This window comes from Trichomycterus rosablanca, chromosome 2, assembly GCF_030014385.1.
Source record: "Trichomycterus rosablanca isolate fTriRos1 chromosome 2, fTriRos1.hap1, whole genome shotgun sequence".
Lineage (NCBI taxonomy): Eukaryota > Metazoa > Chordata > Actinopteri > Siluriformes > Trichomycteridae > Trichomycterus > Trichomycterus rosablanca.
This window is the reverse complement of record NC_085989.1, coordinates 58819053-58839104: the sequence shown is the minus strand read 5'-3', so window position 1 is coordinate 58839104 and position 20052 is coordinate 58819053. Positions and strand designations below refer to the sequence as shown.

Here is a 20052-nt window from a genome sequence, read left to right as displayed (position 1 = left end):
TTACTGTCCAGTATCGCATCAAATTTAAAATCCTCCTCCTTACGTTCAATGCCTCTCCATATCTCTCTGATCTTCTTCATGTCTACACTCCTTGCCGTACACTCAGATCTTCTTCTGCCCTCCAATTATCTACTCCTTTGGTCCATCTGTCTACTATGGGGGCTAAAGCTTTTAGCTACTCTGCCCACATCTCTGGAACGCTCTCCCTGCTGACATTTGCACGATTGATTCATTCCCTAGTTTCAAAACACGCCTTAAAACGTACTTCTTTAAACTCGACTACCCTTAATCTGTGTCATTAATTATGTACTGATGTTTTGTATTGTAAGGTGTCCTTGTAAGTTTTGAAAGTGTTTTTTTATATGGTAACACAGATGTTACTTATATAATTTGTGTTTCACACATTTTCATGGTTTTGCTCATATAATTTGGTACAATTAGTTTGGTACAATCTGATGTTTTCATATACTTGAGCAGTTGCTACAGTCTGGGCAAATGGCCACCTATCCAGTCTAGAGGTGGCAGGATAATGAGCTGATCTGTGAGGTTGTTCTGTTTTTTTTTTCTTTTCCTTTTGCTATGTGTTACATGAATTAGTATTGTTATGGTCATTTATGTATTTTGCTTGTTGTTGCTTGTTTGTTAATAAAATATCTACATATTGAACCTTAATCCTCCGTCTCATTATTGATTCTGTCCTGTTTTCAGATAAATAAAAGCATGTTTAGCCTCACTAAACATGTCTGTCAGTGTGCTCAAAACAGTCCTGAAGAGCAAAGGAGCTGTATTGAGTAGGAAGGAAAGGGTGATTTTAAAAGTTTAACATGTTTGATGTTTCGTTATTTGACAACATAGTCTGATGTAAAAGAATGGCAAGTTTTGTCTTACATCTTAAAGGTTTTCTTTGGGTCATTTAATGAAAGTCACAACACCTGTAACCTTGACTTATTTTGAGTCATGAGATTTGCAGTATGATGTTGTTTGGTATTTGTTTGTGATAAAAAGAAGGCTGGTCTATATAGAAACCACAATTAATGCCAATTTCAGTTTTGAAAAGGTTTTATGGGATGGTCTGTACTAAAATGACACATTACACTTCCCTAAATGTTTTAAATGTTGTATCAACATGTTTTTTTTACTATTTTATTTTAATTAAAAACAACTATTGTGAGATATTTGTAATTTGCATTACAAACGCCTTCTCCTCATGTGTTTCCAGACTGAGCTGCACTCGTATCAGCGTGATAGGAGAGAGTAAACTGACATTGTTCAGCTCACGTATGGCACTGAGGTAAAAGATATTTGGTATAATAAGATCAAAATTTTTTAAGGTTTTGTTGGTTCATTGGTTAAAAAAAGTCTCCATATAGATATTATATCACTAATTACACTTAGCCCTGATTGCTAAGTGAAATTCTGTGTTCAGCTGTATTGAGGATATTGACATTTCACTCAGTTCTTTTGGTACATTGTTAAAAAACTGCTTCCTATTGCTAATTACTATTAGCATCGATCGCTAACTGAAATTCTGTGTTCAGGTGTATTGTGGATATCAACATTTACCTCAGTTCTGTTGGTACATTGTAAAAAAACTGCGTCATATTGCTAATATAACAGTAATTACTATTAGCATTGATCGCTAACTGAAATTCTGTTTAACTATATTGGATCACACAACAGTTTAATTTCAAGTGTTTCTAGATCCTGCAGAGATGCTTTCATTCCATCCAGCCTGGTGCAGCCGTCTGAATGTGTTTACAGACTCTGCTGGGTCATGATGGCTTTTGATTCTACCATACTCTTTCTAGAGTTAGGGTTAGGACTAGGGTTTAGGGTTAGGACTAGAGTTTAGGGTTAGGACTAGGGTTTAGGGTTAGCACTAGAGTTTAGGGTTTAAACTAGAGTTTAGGGTTAGGACTAGGGTTTAGGGTTAGGACAAGGGTTTAGGGTTAGCACTAGAGTTTAGGGTTAGGACTAGGGTTTAGGGTTAGGACTAGAGTTTATGGTTAAACGGTTAAATATAGTAATCTATAATAAAGAGCACTGCAACCTTGATAAATGAATGAGTTTTTGGCAAGTGACTCAGTAAGTTGTTGATATTCAAGTGCTATTAGGTAGAGTTTACAAAACATGGAACATAATTGATACAGGGTGTTTTGCTTGGACAAGACAATTATCAAGTAACTTAACTGAATAAATCTTAAAACAGGACAGAAGTTTTCTCACTGATTTTTAATGTTATGACAGGTGACCATTTGAAAACAACCCAGATATCAGCATGAAATATTTTTAAATGAGTAATTTGAGACGTTAGCTAAACATTGCCAATAGCCTTCTCACTGTGTATTTTAAATACTTAGTAATGCTTGTTAAGACGGGTGCAATTGCTTAGTTTATAGTGCTGCTATTGTGCTGAACTGCACTACAATAAACTTATAACTTTTAATGATTTTAGGTTTACAGATAATATTACTTAGAAATGAACATAGAGAAGTTTGTAAATGCTTTTAAAATCTCTTATGAGACAATTCAGCTTTATGTTACATCTATAGGCTGGGATGGGCTACAGGACAATAGCAAGCAGCTTGGTGAGAAGGCAACAACTGTTGGCACAATTATTAGAAAATGGAAGAACCACAAGATGACTGTGATCTGCTGCTCCATGCGAGATCTCACCTCGTGGGGTAAGGATGATCCTGAGAAAGGTCAGGAATCAGCCCAGAACCACATGGGAGGACCTGGTCAATGACCTGAAGAGAGCTGGGACCACAGTCTCAAAGATTACCATTAGTAACACACTATGCCGCCATGGATTAAAATCCTGCAGGGCATGCAATCGACTCCACTCGCTGTGTAAAAGGATGAGTACAACCCCAAGAACACCGTCCTAACCGTGAAGCATGGGGGTGGAAACATCACACTTTGGGGGTGCTTTTCTGCAAAGGGGACAGGTCAACTGCACCGTATTAAAGGGAGGATTAATGGGGTCATGTATTGCAAGATTTTGGCCAACAACCTCCTTCCCTCAGTGACAGCATTGAAGATGGGTCATGGCTGGGTCTTCCAGCATGACAATGACCTGAAACACAGCCAGGGCAACTAAGGAGTGGCTCCGTAAGAAGCATTTCAAGGTCCTGGAGAGGCCTAGCTAGTCTCCAGACCTGAACCCAATAGAAAATCTTTGGAGGAAGCTGAAACTTAATGTTACCCAGCGACAGCCCCAAAACCTGAAAGATCTGGAGAAGATCTGTATGGAGGAGTGGGCCAAAATCCCTGCTGCAGTGTGTGCAAACTTGGTCAAGAACTACAGGAAACGTCTGACCTCTGTAAAGGTTTCTGTACCAAATATTAACTTCTGTTTTTCCATCGTATCAAATACTTATTTCATGCAATAAAAGGCAAATTAATTATTTAAAAATCATACAATGTGATTTCCTGGATTTGTTTTTTTTAGATTCTGTCTCTCACACACTGAAAAAAATGATTTAAGGCTGTTGTTGATTTTACTCATGTTTCTTTCATTACAGTTACTTAACATATTCGTGTAAGTGCGTAAAACTTGATTTAATTAAGTTGAGTTAATGAAATACAGCTGAATCACCGATTTACTTAATTAATTCATTTTCGGTCAATGCAATATTTCTGAGTTATCTCAACGTGCGTCCACTTTCTTCATCCGGGACATTCGAGGCTGTCTGAACTTTTTCCACTTCAGCAGCGCCATTTTTCCTCTTCAGAAATCAATCCGGTGAGTATTTAGTTTTATCATTTTGTTACATTTTGAGCTGTAATAGCTGTTTTATTCAAAATATTTTCATGTGTATTTTCAAAATATATTATATTTTTAAAATTTAGTTTCATGTGATGTCGGTCTTTTTGGTAAGTGATTCTGGTCATTTTAAATGAATAACAGCATTACGTTTTTAGTTTGGACTTAGTATTCGATATAAAACTTCATTTTAAACCATTTCAGTCGCGTCTTAAGTCCTGTTGTAACATTGTGTAATTTAAATTTAAACCGTAGGTCCAGTTATAACTGAAAAAGAGAAGGTTTTTAAATTTAAAATAATAAAACACGTACATGCAACAATTAGATAATATTCCGTTTGGTGAACATGATTTAATCACGTAGACTACATATTATGATGAATACTAAATGTAGACATTTATTTCACGATGGTTTAAATAATTACATTGAAAAGTGAAATCAATTTATTTGCGTTTGGACACAACCGGAACTAAATATGTTTGAAGACGCCGGTCAGTGTCATTCTGCACTCCGGAGCAGAAAGTGGCGGTATTGCACAAATTAACTGGATTTTAACTTTCGTCAAATAACAAGTCGTTTACCGCCAGAACTGTGAATGATTAGGTGGCGACACGTTGTCATCAACACTAATCGAAAAAGTAAGTCAAATTAATTTATGTTCGTGTTCGAGTAGGCAACATTCCCACTAGTATAACCAACATTAACATTCGCTGGTTAAATATGAACGTTTCTTAGATGAGAACAGTGCTTCAGTGTAGGCCTACTCACAGCTAAACCGTCAATCAGCATTATAACTGGAAAAAATCCCATATTTTATAAACGGCTGTATGGTAATATTGTGGCTCTGTACTTTATGCATCGTTTTGAGGATTTTGCTTACAAAAATATTACACAATTAGCCTATAATATAAGTTGAGTCTAAGTTTTGTTTAAATATTGCCGTTATGTCTAACATTGTAAGCTATTACAGAAAATAAGTCTGTTGCATCTTTATTTGTTTGTGGTCTTTTAATTAACTGAGGGCATGTACTGAGTTTACCTTATTGATTAAAATATCTTTTCTTAGGTTCCTCATTCTTTTCACAACGCACACGCACTAAAAGGCATTGTTCTGGTAAGTGCTGTCTTTGTCCTGCCTCTAAATTCATAAAGCTGTGTTTTGTGAGGCTTTAAGATCCACCCATAAGTTTTATATATATATATATATATATATATATATATATATATATATATATATATATATATATTTGCACACTGCCATTCCAAACAAGACTTTAACAAACACCTGAAATCAATAATAATAATAACTCATTTAGTTGTTTTGAGTTAGTCTAGTTAGTGTTACTTTTTAGGGACAGTTGATGTGGAGGTTATAGCAGATTTCCATAATATATTATGAGGTGCAGTCATTTTGTGTATATTTTTATATGTTGTGTGTGTTTGGGGCACATTGGAGGTTTAATTATGTGCCTACTGATTATTTTGGTGTTTGTTACAGGGTTTAGTGGTGGGAATGTGGCGTTGCAAGGGGTGCACAGAAACTGTTTCAAATAGGTCTCTCTTATAGGGCTGGTGAACTCCTTGATACTTATCCACTACAAGATTGGATCAGCTTGCATGTTGACTTTGAAAAGGCACATTGATATAAAAGGTGAGCTAAGAAAGTAAATGTGCTGTTTATCTCAGATAATTAGTTATACATTAAAATACTTATGCTAACATACTCTTTCATTATTCTATTTCATGGAGTCTGCAGGTCATTAACATTATAGGTATGTATTAGGACTTGTCGTTATGTCTAATTTATAAGTTATTATAATTTATTAATTTAATTTTAAAAAATTGACACTGATCTATGCTATTCACCAGATATGCAGTACTGACCTTTTGACTTGTGGTTTAATTTGGGAAAAGGTGATTTGGCCAAATATCAGCCTGAAATGTAGTTAACATTTTGTATTAATGTTTTTTAAGGGATTTAAATATTATTTTTGTTGTCCTGAATTTTGTTTTTTTTGTTTTTGTGCAGAGTAAACAGCTTTGAAGATGGTGACTTCTTTAATCCCTAAGGTTATCTTGCCTGATGCCAGCGCTCAGAGGTTAACTCTCTCCCAAGGACTCCCTGCATCTATTGATCTTATGGTGTGGACTTGCTGAAAGGTTTAGACTTTAGTACCTGGATTCCATGTTTGGAAATGAGTTTTTTTTTTACCTTATCTCAATTTCAGAAGTAGAGGACTATGCAGTAAGATTATGAAAGTTCTGTAGTTAGTGGTCCAGTCTTAAATCCCCAAGCTTTCAGTCTTTTCTCTGTAAGTGACTCTTCTTCCCTGTCAGCTGGTTCTGATACAGATATGTCATCAAGTGACTGTTCAAGTGCACTATCTACTTGACCTGCTTTTTTTCATGTGCCTAAATTGTCATAAACTATCTAGCTACCATACAAAGCTGAGAAAACTGTTTTTTTTTTATTAGCATTCTCCACAACTTTATCTGATTTGGGGTTGTATATGCAGACTTGCATGCACCTTCTTGTTTCTAGACTCATTGTCCATTTTATCAGCTCCACTTACCATATAGAAGCACTTTGTAGTTTTACAATTACTGACTGTAGTCCATCTGTTCTCTTCATGCTTTGTTAGCCCCCTTTCACACTGTTCTTCAATGGTCAGGACCCCCACAGAGCAGGTATTATTTGGGTGGTGGATCATTCTCAGCACTTCAGTGACTGACATGGTGGTGGTTGTGCTGGTATGAGTGAATCAGACACAGCAGCACTAATGGGGTTTTTAAACAATTCACTGTCACTGCTGGACTGATAATTGTCCACCAACCAAAAACATCCAGACAACAGTGCCCTGTGGGCAGCATCCTGTGACCACTGATGAAGGTCTAGAAGATTAGCGACTCAAACAGCAGCAATAGATGAGCGATTGTCTCTGACTTTACATCTACATGGTGGACCGACTAGGTAGGAGGGTCTAATAAGAGTGGACAGTAAGTGGACACTGTGTTTAAAAACTCCAGCAGCACTGCTGTATCTGATACACTCATACCAACACAACACACAATAACACACCACCACCATGTCAGTGTCACTGCAGTGCTAAGAATGATCCACCACCTAAATAATACCTGCTCTGTGGGGGTCCTGACTTGCAGAATAGGGTGAAAGGAGGCTAAAAAGGCATGTAGTGAAACAGATGGACTACAGTCAGTAATTGTAGAACTACAAAGTGCTTCTATATGTTAAGTGGAGCTGATAAAATGGACAGTGAGTGTAGAAACAAGGTGGGTGGGTTTAATGGTATGTCTGATCAGTGTATAGAAGTACATATATAGTTTATACTGTTAAAATGTTTTCAGCACTTTGAGGTTGGATGTACACTCTAGCTCTAATTAAAAATGCATAAAAAATGCACTTGGATTATGTATGAGTACCATGTATTGCATTTATTTAGTGTGAAAATAGTCAGTGCAAGTCTTGTGTATTGTGAATACATTGCACTTTTTTTTTTTAAACCACTATGGTGGTTTGCATGTGTTTGAATAATCTGTTGCTTAAACAGGGTTTACAGTATTAAATAGTATTTTTATAGTATAGTATATATTTAAAAGTTAAATCAGTTTATAGGAACTAAAATGAGTCTGTTGGCAAAATTTTGTTCTCTGTGAAGCTTAAAAAAAAACTCACTAAAGCAATTTTAGTACAGAATTCTGACTCTGCCTTTTCTTTGTCATATGTTTCCATTCATGGTTTTGTATTTGCATACAACTAACATATGGATGTTTGTGATTTATTTAAATGAAGCAATTTCAATAGGTCCTTAGTACCACTGTAAGATCTGAACAGTTAACTTGCTTAATTAAAATTAACTCAAATTCCACAATAAAAATATAGCTGCCGTTACAGTTAAAATCATGTACCCTTAACATGATGAAATTGATTTAATGTTATTTGATGAAATTGATTAACATTACATTATTAAATTGATTTAACATTACCTGATGAAATTGATTAACATTACATGATTAAATTGATTTAACATTACATGAATAAATTGATTAACATTACATGATTAAATTGATTTAACATAACACAATACATTTATTTAACAGTAATGAGAATTTCTGTTTTGTATCAACATGATTCAATTTACTAGTTTGAATGTGAATGAAATATTTTACCTTGACAAGAAAAAATAATATCAGTTGGCCACAATTTGATCATGTGGGACCGATGTACACATTAAAATTAAGTAAATTCAATGGATTTTTTTTTTCAGTGCAGTTGAATTGTTCCTACGATAAAAATTACAGGCCTCTCCATTCTTTGTAGGTGGGAAAACTTGCGAAATCGGCAGTGTATCAAATACTTATTTTGCTCACTGTATCTGTACACATGAATTAAATGTAGAAGTTAACCGAGGTTATATATGTGCCTTAAACCACCTTACAACCCAGGTAAAACCCTGCATTTGTGCCATCGTGTTTACCTATTGTAGCATTCTGTTAACTACAGATTTAAAAAAAATATTTTTTTTTTATTCCAGGACAATGGCCACATGTCAAGGAGGGCTACTGAGGTAGAGAGAGTCTCAGTGCAGGGGTGGGCCGCATACAGAAAAATATACAAAGGACTGGGCCACTTACTAGACGTGAGGTATACTGTCTCACTTCTAATGCATGAATATATGCATATAATATCTAATGCAAAAACAATCAAATGCAGGTAAATTACGTTTGATAATTGAATATGTTTGAAGAAAAAAAACCTCCATCACAGCTCGCCATTAGCAGATTTTTATTTTATTTTTAACAAAAAGTTTGACAGGTCATTCTCTCAGTGACAGCCTCAGCCTGCCAGTGGAACACCAACTTCCTTACTGGCAGCAAACAGCAGGTGTTTGTTTGTTTATTAGGATTTTAACATCATGTTTTACACTTTTGGTTACATTCATGACAAGAAACTGTGGGAGGAAACCGGAGCACCCGGAGTAAACCCACGCAGACACAGGGAGAACATGCAAACTCCGCAAACAGCAGGTGAGATCCACAGGAATACAAATCATCAGTATGGGTCCTCCACAGGGTTGTGTACTCTGCCCACTGCTCTTCTCACTGTACACAAATGACTATCTCCACAGAATTTTTTTTTTTACCAATGTATCAATAGAACTGAGGTAAATGTTGCTGTTCCCAATATAGCTGAGCACAGAATTTCAGTTAGTGATCAATGCTAAACATGTTTTTATTTATCTGAAAACAGGACAGAAGCTTTCAGGAATCCATAATGAGACAGAGGATTAAGGTTCAATATGTGGAGGTTTTATTAACAAACAAACAATGACAAGCAAAATATACAGAACAAAAATATTAACTCAACACTTTGTTTTTGCTGCCATTTTATCATGAGCTGAACTCAAATATCTAAGACTTTGTCTATGATCTATGACCTTTTTTTCTTAAATATTGTTCACAAATTTTTCTAAATCTGTGTTGAACCGGGTTGTTCTGTGAGCACTTTTACTTTGCCGAGATAATCCATCCACTTCACAGGTGTGGCATATGAAGATGCTGATTAGACAGCATGATTATTGCACAGTTGTGCCTTAGGCTGGCCACAATAAAAGGACACAAAAATGTGCAGTTTTACTGTATTGGAGGGGGGGTCGGGGGGGGGGGGGGGGGGGGCACTCCATTCACAACTTTCACCCACATCAGCAAACCACTCACCCACACGATGCCATACATGCAGTCTGCCATCTGCCCTGTACAGTAAAAACCAGGATTCATCCGTGAAGAGAACACCTCTCCAACCTGCCAGACGCCATCGAATGTGAGCATTTGCCCACTCAAATCGGTTACAACGCTGAACTACAGTCAGGTGAATACCCCGATGAGGACGACGAGCAGGCAGATGAGCTTCCCTGAGATGTTTCTGACAGTTTGTGCAAAAATTATTTGGTTTTGCAAACCGATTGTTGCAGCAGCTGGCTGGTCTCAGACGATCTTGGAGGTGAAGATGCTGGATGTGGAGGTCCTGGGCTGGTGTGGTTACATGTGGTCTGCGGTTGTGAGGCCGTTTGGATGTACTGCCAAATTCTCTGAAATGCCTTTGGAGACGGCTTATGGTAGAGAAACGAACATTCAATTCACGGGCAACAGCTCTGGTGGACATTCCTGCAGTCAGCATGCCAACTGCATGCTCCCTCAAAACTTGCGACATCTGTGGCATTGAGCTGTGTGATAAAACTGCACATTTAGAGTGGCCTTTTATTGTGGCCAGCCTAAGGCACACCTGTGCAATAATCATGCTGTCTAATCAGCATCTTGATATGCCACACCTGTGAGGTGGATGGATTATCTCGGCAAAGGAGAAGTGCTCACTAACACAGATTTAGACAAATTTGTGAATAATATTTAAGAGAAAAAGGGCCTATTGTTTACACAGACAAAGTCTTATAAATGTTCATCTCTTCATCATCCTGCCACTTCAAACGCCACATCTAGACTGGGAGACCTGTGAAGTCTTGGCAGGAGCTCCTTTGATCAGGATTGTTTGATTACTAGGATTTTAACGTAATGTTTTACACTTTGGTTACATTCATGACAGGAACGGTAGTTACTCATTACACAAGATCACTTCTCAAGGTATGTCGAACACAGTCTTGGACAATTTAGTTTTTCCAATTCACCTCACTTGCATGTCTTTGGACTGTGGAAGGAAATCGGAGCACCCGGAGTAAACCCACACAGACACGGGGAGAACATGCAAACTCCACACAGAAAGGACCCGGACCACCCAACCTGGGGATTGAACCCAGGACCTTCTTGCTGTGAGGCGACAGTGCTACCCACTTAGCCACCAAGCTGCCCATCTGATAAGGGAAAATCCTGCCCAGTACATCCACTCCCAGGTGAGCTTCTTACAAGCTGACATGGACCCCTTATTTCTATACCAAACTTGAGTTTGTGTGCTAAGCGTCTTTTTGTGCTGGCCAAACGCCCACCCTTCCACTGACGCAAACACACTCCAAGAGCTATTACGAATGAATTGGAGACCATTTGCTCAGACTGTAGCAACTGCTCAAGTATATGAAAACATCAGATTGTACCAAACTGAAAACAGTTATATAAGGCTAACCATGAAAACGTGTGAAAAAACAAGTTATATAAGTAACATCTGTGTCAACATGTAAAAACTGTTTATTTAAGTGAGTCAGGATGACCCTGACCGTGCAAGTAGGCTTTCCTATCTTAAACTACAGCACAAACACTCTTAGGTAATCGCATAGCCTGCCATCTTGTTACTACAGTTTACTTCCATTGTGCAGAGCCCTCCATTAAAGACACATTGGTTTGAATAAAAACTGGTGCAAACACAGTCTGAATGGAGGCATTTCAAAAACCAACTGTCTAGTAGAAAAAGTCTATGTGAAGTCTATGCACTAAAACTGGAGACTGTAATCAAGAAAATAATAATAATATCCATCAAAAGAACATGGTTGTTTGGGTTTACACTGTTTGATAATGTTTTATATCTTTGACATTGTCATGTTGCACATTATGGGTTTGGATTGATGCATCTCTAAATGTTTAGACTTTCACTGTTTCACACTATAGTGTTTTACATGGAATCGACTACGACATGAAATTCAACTTTTAGCATGTTAGAAAAGTTTAAAAGTATTAAAAGTCAGTTTACTGGAGGGCAGAGAAGTCCAAAAGTTGTGTTTTATTTCCTCACAGTTGGCTGGATAAAGCATCTATCTGAATACACTGATGTAGCAGAACACTGCAAAAGGACCATTCTATAAATTATTCTTTTGAATTATCTGTCTATTTTATGCTGAGATCTTAATGCATTAAAATCATCCCTCCTGCCTAGGGTCTGCATTATCTCAGATCTATCTAATTTGGAAAAAATCTAAACCAAGTTAATTCTAGCAAAGACAATCTAGCATGTTGCAATGTCTTTAAATAAAATCCTCAAACAGACTGTCCCCTTAAGTACATCATTTATGTATCGTTTCTATTTTTATTACTGTGTTTGACTGGAGATTGTGTAGTGTTAGGAATGATGTTATACCAATAGCCTGTACACAAGTCTAGCGATAGCTCAGTGGTTAAGGTACTGGACTAGTAAACAGAGGGTTGCCGGATCATTGTTGGGATCCTGAGCAAGGCCCTTAACCCTCAATTGCTCTTCGTGTTCCGCTCATTGTGTAAGTCACTTTGGATAAAAGCGTCTGCTAAATGCTGAAAATAAAAAATAATAAAAAATAAAGTCTAAAGAACATCAGTACTGCATGCTTAAATCACATCTGTATTGATTTTTGTGTATTAGAGCTGTTTAATCTATATAATCAGTACAGTGGAACCTCGGTATACGTCCTTAATCCGTTCCAGAACCTTGGACTTATACCAAACAGGACGTATACCAAACAAATTTTCCCATAGGAAATAAAGGAAAAATGATTAATCCGTTCCCATGAAAAAAATCCTATTGTTATTGCCATATATGTTGATGGGGTTGTATAAAATAAGTTATAAAACGGATAGTTCCGGTCCTAAAATCTGATTGGCCGAGCTGCGTTCAAAGCCGTTGTAAAATCCCTGATAAAAGCGCACCTGTCACCACCTCACATCATTCCATATTAATACGCCACTGAAAAGAAAAAGTGCAAACTTGGTTGAACACTATTTTAAGTCGTGTACTGTACGTGGAAATGTCCAGATTAATATAAACAGTAATCCTAATCATTAAGCGGGTGTTTTGTCCAAGAAATAGTGTAATAGTTTGCGAATGTTATGTTCGCCCTCATGTTGCCTAGCAACACGGCACACCGTTAACGGGACTACAGTACCTGTAGTACAGTACCTAAAAAAATATATAGCGCGTTATAGCTATAGAGTTATAGTGCGGATTGTTTACTGAATGGAAGCAACTGGCGTAATGACTCGCGAGAGGTAAACAAAAGTGCGGTGTGACTCATTTTGACCCATACAAGTTCTAGCACACGAGTCGTATTCCAAACAAAGGTCGTATACCAAGCTAAATTTTTCACATCAAAACAGGACGTATACCAAGTTGGACTTATACCAAAGCAGACGTATACCAAGGTTCCACTGTATTTAGATTTCGTTCTGTTATTATGTTAGTGATATTAAGAGTTCAGCTTTACAATCAGATACGTTTCTTTTGTGAGCCAACTTAGAATGTTTTTGTTAAAACTAAGCTTTTAGCACCTACTGACCACTTCATGGGATCTTAAGGAAAGTTTGTCTCCTGCACACCACACCTCTCTATAAGAGTTGTAAAGAGGCAACAAAGTCATTTAAAATAGAAGATTTCAAAAGAGAGTTTTTTAGAAATAAAAACAGTTTGAAAGTTTTGGAAGTGGGTGCTGACCTTTGTGCTCCACATGTGTTCATCTACTCACTCACTCAGGGAGGATTTATATTTTAGCTTGTTTGGTACAATCTGATGTGTCACACTTGTATCCAAGTGCTGATAAATAAGCAAAGCAGTTCCCACACTAACAAAAATGTAAGTGCACTAGTGTTTGTTTAGTTCACTCTGTTGATTACAACTTTTCCCACACTGTGAGCACTAACCTGGTTTCTTTCCACTGTGAATGCGCTGGTGTACTTTGAGATTACCCTTTGTACTAAAACTCTTTCCACACTGTGAGCACTGATATGGTTTCTCTCCAGTGTGAATGCGCTGGTGTTCTTTGAGATGACTCTGGTGATTAAAATTCTTGCCACACTGTGAGCACTGATACGGTTTCACTTCAGTGTGAATGTGCTGGTGGGTTTTGAGATTACCTTGTGAATTAAAACTCTTTCCACACTGTGAGCACTGATACGGTTTCTCTCCAGTGTGAATGCGCTGGTGTTTTCTGAGATGACTCTGTTGATTAAAACTCTTCCCACACTCTGAGCACTGATGTGGTTTCTCTCCAGTGTGAATGTGATGGTGTTCTTTGAGATGACTTTGACGATTAAAACTTTTTCCACACTGTGAGCACCGATACGGTTTCTCTCCAGTGTGAATGCGCTGGTGGGTTTTGAGATTAGTCTGTGTATAAAAACTCTTGCCACACTGTGAGCACTGATATGGTTTCTCTTTAGTGTGAATGCGCTGGTGGATTTTGAGGTTACTTTGACGATTAAAACTCTTTCCACACTGTGAGCACTGATATGGTTTCTCTCCAGTGTGAATGCGCTGATGTATTTTAAGATGACTCTGTTTATTAAAACTATTTCCACACTGTGAGCACTGATACGGTTTCTCTCCAGTGTGAATGCGCTGGTGGGTTTTAAGATGACTCTGTTTATTAAAACTCTTTCCACACTGTGAGCACTGATATGGTTTCTCTCCAGTGTGAATGCGCTGGTGTCTTTTAAGTTTACTCTGGGAAATAAAGCTCTTACCACACTGTGAGCACTGATACGGTTTCTCTCCAGTGTGAATGCGCTGGTGTCTTTTGTGATTGCTCAGGTTACTGAAGCTCTTCCCACACTGTGAGCACTGATACGGTTTCTCTCCAGTGTGAATGCGCTGGTGTCTTTTGAGACAACTCTGCAACCTGAAGCTCTTCCCACACTGTGAGCAGACGTTTCCTTCTTCCTGTGTGGGACTGAGAGAGGTGTTAATGCTGACAGTACCAGAGGACGTTTGCTGATTACTGGAGCTTCTGGTGGGCGTCAGATCCTCATGTTCAGTCTTAATCTTCACCAGCGCATCATATTTATCATGGTTGCAGCTCTTGATGTGATTGTGGAGGTGATTTTGGGTTGTAGAGAAACGTGGACACGAGGAGCAGGAGAAATCCTTGTTCAGTTCTGAAGCAGAAAATAATAAAATACATTTATAACATTATAAATAATAAAATACATTTATAACATTATAAATAATAAAATACATTTATAACATTATAAATAATAAAATACATTTATAACATTATAAATAATAAACTACATTTATAACATTATAAATAATAAAATACATTTATAACATTATAAATAATAAAGATTGTTAGTATTAAACTAAGATCCGATGCTAAAGTTCTGTAACGTGATTCATCCTGCATTCATCATTTCCTGCTCACACTGATCTGCATGAGCACAATACAAGCTTTCACTGTATGATGCTTCATCCCAGGTGCCTCTGATTCTATTCAATACAAATATCTTACTGAGTTCATATTTATCTTCAGCTTCTTCCTTCTTCACAGGCTTCATCTGGAAACCTCCACACTGTTGGTCCTCTGGGGTGAGATGTTCCTCAGAGAGGACGTGTTCCACAGGAATTGAGGTTCCTTCATCTAAAATTCCATCAATATGTGAAAAACAAACTCAACAGCTGGAGGAAATGTAAAAGTGTGGGTTTGGTTACCACAAATAAATACTCATAAGATTTGAACCAGACTGGAGTGTATCAGCACTTCTTGATAGGACAGTATAGTTAATAGACAGAATATAAAGATGTCCATAAATTTATGCCAGCTATATATACAAGCCCATTTCATCGAATAAACTGGACGTTTTACTCAGACTGTCTGTGTGTGATCAGTATCTTCTATCTAAAATTTTAGGACCGCTTTTCTTATATTCAGCAAATTACACTAAAGTAGAAGATCTGAGCAGCAAATGGTGGAGAATGCGGGCAACTTCAGTTCAGGTAAGTCATTTACTTATCTGCTAGATCGAGAGGAAACAGTGGGCTGAAACTGGTCAGCCATTTAGTACTGTTCAAAATAAGGTGTTGATTGGAAGTTCCATACACTTATCTCATGGTCTGGGATCCCTTATTTATTGTTGTTGTTTAAGGTTCCTCTCTTCTGCTCCAGAACTCGAATCAGTAATTATTTGGTCAATTACCACTTTTACTTAATTTTCAGTATAATCTGCAGGGCTCTAGACTAACGTTTTGCACTGGTTGCACTTTTTTTCTTAGGTGCACCAGCACAAAAATTAGGTGCACCCAAATTTTCGACCGCATCGCATTTAACACAGCAGTTTTACAGGTTCACTTTTTTTTTTTTTTTAATCACTGTCCATACAGGCAATATTGACTTGTAAATAACTAACAATCTGGTCAACATGGCCTCGTCTGATGATCTGTTTGCTGCTGCCTGCCACTGAAAGGCAGTGGGGAGAGGGGACACTTGGGCAGTGCATTTATCGCGGCATGTAATGATGCATTGGGCTTTTTCAGCCTTTCAATTCGAAATGTATTAAAACCACTCACAAATATACTATTGCCGGCCACTGTCTTCCCATGCTCTTTACAGTTAATTACAGTATTATAGACTAATTATAGCACACTTATAAAAATAATAATAGAGTAAATGTGTATGTATGTGTGTATATCTATTTATGTGTGTGTGTGTATATTTAAAATTATATGTACAGTGGCAAGAAAAAGTATGTGAACCTCTTGGAATTTTATGGTTTTCTGCATTAATTTGTCATAAAATGTGATCTGATCCTCATCCAAGTCAAGCGTATTGACAAATATAATGTGCCCAAAATAATAACACAAAAAAATAAATTTTCTTTCAGGTCTTTATTGAACACACTCATTCAACATTCAAAGTGGTAGTGGAAAAAGTAAGTGAACCCTTGGAATTAATAGCTGGTTGACCCCCCCTTGGCAGCAATAACCTCAACCAGGCGCTTCCTGTAGCTGTGGATCAGACCTGCACATCGTTCAGGAGGAATTTTAGCCCATTCTTCCTGGCAGAACTGCTTTAGCTCCGTCATGTTCCTTGGACGCCTCATGTGTACGGCTCTCTTCAAGTCAATCCATAGCATTTCTAAAGGGTTGAGATCTGGGCTCTGACTTGGCCACTCCAAAAGGCGGATTTTGTTTTTCATAAGCCATTCTGTTGTGGACTTGCTCCGGTGTTTTGGGTCATTGTCCTGTTGCATCACCCAACTTCTACAGAGTTTCAGCTGGCGTACAGACACTCTCACATTATCCTGTAGAATTTTTTTATACACTTGGGAATTCATCTTCCCCTCAATGACTGTAAGCTGGCCAGGCCCTGATGCAGCAAAGCAGGCCCAAATCATGATGTTCCCTCCACCATACTTGACGGTTGGGATGATATTTTCATGATGATGTGCAGTGCCTTTTTTACGCCAGATGTATCGCTGCGTGTTCTTTCCAAATAGTTAAATCTTAGTTTCATCTGTCCACAAAACATTTTGCCAGTACCGTTGTGAAGTGTCAATGTGCTCTTTCGCAAACTTCAGGCGTGCAGCAATGTTCTTTTTAGTAAGCAGCGGCTTCCTTCGTGGTGTCCTGCCATAGACACCCTGCTTGTTCAAGGTTTTACGAACTGTAGACTCATGAACACAGATGTTAGCCTGTACCAATGCTGCCTTCAAATCTTTGGCTGTCACTCGGGGTTGTTTCTTCACCTCATTGATGAGTCTCCGTTGTACTCTTGGGGTCATTTTGACTGGGCGCCCACTTCTTGGCAGAGTAGCCACAGTCCCAAATTGTCTCCATTTGTAGATTGTTTGCCTTACTGTAGACTGGTGAATTTCTAAAGTCTTTGAAATCACTTTGTAACCCTTTCCAGCTTTAAGTAAATCAACAATTTTTGATCGTAGATCCTCTGAAAGCTCTTTTTGGCGAGGCATGGCTTACATACGCGTATCCTTCTTGTGTGGAGCAAACTCAAAAAGTCTAAGTGTTTTTTTATCAGTCAAAGTAGCTCTAGTCCACACCTCCAAACTCATTTTCTTAACAAGACTCCAGGTATGCTAACACCTGACTTCAATTAGCTTTTTTGAGATAATTAACTCAAGGGTTCACATACTTTATCCACTAGCACTATGATGTTTTTATGGTTGTTCTCAATGAAGACATGAAGGATCAACATTTTTGTGTGTTATTATTTTAGGCACATTATATTTGTCGATACGCTTGACTTGGATGAAGATCAGATCACATTTAATGACAAATTAATGCAGAAAACCATAAAATTCCAAGAGGTTCACATACTTTTTCTTGGCACTGTATATGTTTGTGTGTGTGTGTGTGTGTGTGTGTGTGTGTGTATGGGGCTCTAGAGTGTTAGAGTGTAATCTTAAATGCAGTGCATTATATTATCAGCTTTACTGTATCTTTTACACAGATTCCCAAAATCGCTTGCGGTGCACTCACTGCGTATTTTGACTACATGTATTGTAATATATTTTGGTCTTTTAGTTATTTTTATATTTTACTTAACGAAAATATTGTCGTGTTTTTACTTTCACTATCGCCGCACTTTACCGCTAGCATTAGCCCCTTGCTACCGTAGAGGCTCGGCTCACCTAGCCGCTGTCCGGTGGGGATGCTGCGGGTCTTTTGCTGTGCGGTGGTGGAGGTGTGGGAATAAAGGCACACGACAGGGTAGAGTCACTTTAACTGTTTAGTCAGGACTTAAGTGAGCGTTACAACACTTTACACCGCTGAGCTCCAGAACCCGAACTTCCATTCTGGGGACATCCGGCGAGTCTCATATACAAAACTAAACTTACTGCAGAACGTCCGAACGCACATGTAGAAACCTGGTGCTGCATTCTGATTAGCTGAGCTGAATGTCGCTCACATATCACCGCTACAATATTGTCCCGCCCTTCACTATCTCTGATTGGTTTAGACCATGTTATTGGCCTAATGTGTGTCTGTAGTTGATTTTTTCCCTCGGATGCCTGGTCGCACCGGTGCGACCTGAGATTTTTTTTAGTCGCACCATTGAGAAATTAGGTCGCACTCTAGAGCCCTGATCTGATATTTCTTGAACATTTCCTGTGAGATAAGGAGTCCTTAAAACCTTTTTGTTGTCTTTATGTTTGAAATAGGTGCCAAATGTTTTAAGAACGATGACTGACCCAAATTTAATGAAACTCCTAAACAATGGCTTGAGAGATTAGGACAAAATATTTACACAGGTATATGGATTGATAATTTACATGGATGGATGAAATCTAAAGGGTTTAGACCTTTAACAAGGCAGGGTTCTTTTGAATCTAAATATTTGCAGACTGCTACACTGTGTATAGTGGATGAATATGGAGACCCTGTGATCACAGCCCTGATCAAGTCATCATCCCCTACTTCTCTAAAACTGCACTGTACACACATACAGTGAGGAAAATAAGTATTTGATACACTGCCGATTTCGCAAGTTTTCCCACCTACAAAGAATGGAGAGGCCTGTAATTTTTATCGTAGGTTACACTTCAACTGTGAGAGACAGAATCTAAAAAAAAAAATCCAGATAATCACATTGTATGATTTTTAAATAATTAATTTGCATTTTATTGCATAAAATAAGTATTTGATCACCTACCAACCAGCAAGAATTCTGGCTCTCACAGACCTGTTAGTTTTTTTTTAAAGAAGCTCCTCTTATTCTGCACTCATTACCTGTATTTATTGCACCTGTTTGAACTCATTACCTGTATAAAAGACACCTGTCCACACACTCAATAAATCACACCCCAACCTCTCCACCATGACCAAGACCAAAGAGCCGTCTAAGGACACCAGGGACAAAATTGTAGACCTGCACAAGGCTGGGATGGGCTACAGGACAATAGCAAGCAGCTTGGTGAGAAGGCAACAACTGTTGGTGCAATTATTAGAAAATGGAAGAAACACAAGATGACTGTCAATCTTCCTCAGTCTGCTGCTCCATGCAAGATCTCACCTTGTGGGTTAAGGATGATCCTGAGAAAGGTCAGGAATCAGCCCAGAACCACACGGGAGGACCTGGTCAATGACCTGAACAGAGCTGGGACCACAGTCTCAAAGATTACCGTTAGTAACACACTACGCCGCCATGGATTAAAATCCTGCAGGGTCATGTGGTCAGTAGAGACCAAAATAGAGCTTTTTGGTATCAACTCCACTCCCTGTGTTTGGGGCAGTGTTAATTTCGTTGACGAATGATTTTCGTCATAGTTTTCGTCAACGAACCTTTTTTTCATGACGAAAACAAGACGATAACTAAATAAAAACTACAAAAAAAGATAAAAACTATGACGAAATTAATCGACACTTTCGTCAACAAATAAAAACGAAACAAAAATGTTTGGCAGGGACGACATCCAATCAGAACTGATTTAGTTTTGTGGAAGGTAGGGACAAGTTAGAAAGAGATCCAATCAGAACTACTTTAGCGTATGTGGAGGGGCGGGACAAGCCGATTAGCCATCCAATCAATACTAATCTTTTGCGGTACCGCGGTAAGAGCACACTCGCACAA

General features: G+C 38.1%; 1 pseudogene; it reads right to left on the bottom strand.

Annotated features, from left to right (window-relative positions):
• LOC134335844 (zinc finger protein 271-like) overlaps window positions 1-20052 on the bottom strand; it is a 194618-nt pseudogene that overhangs the window by 130079 nt on the left and 44487 nt on the right.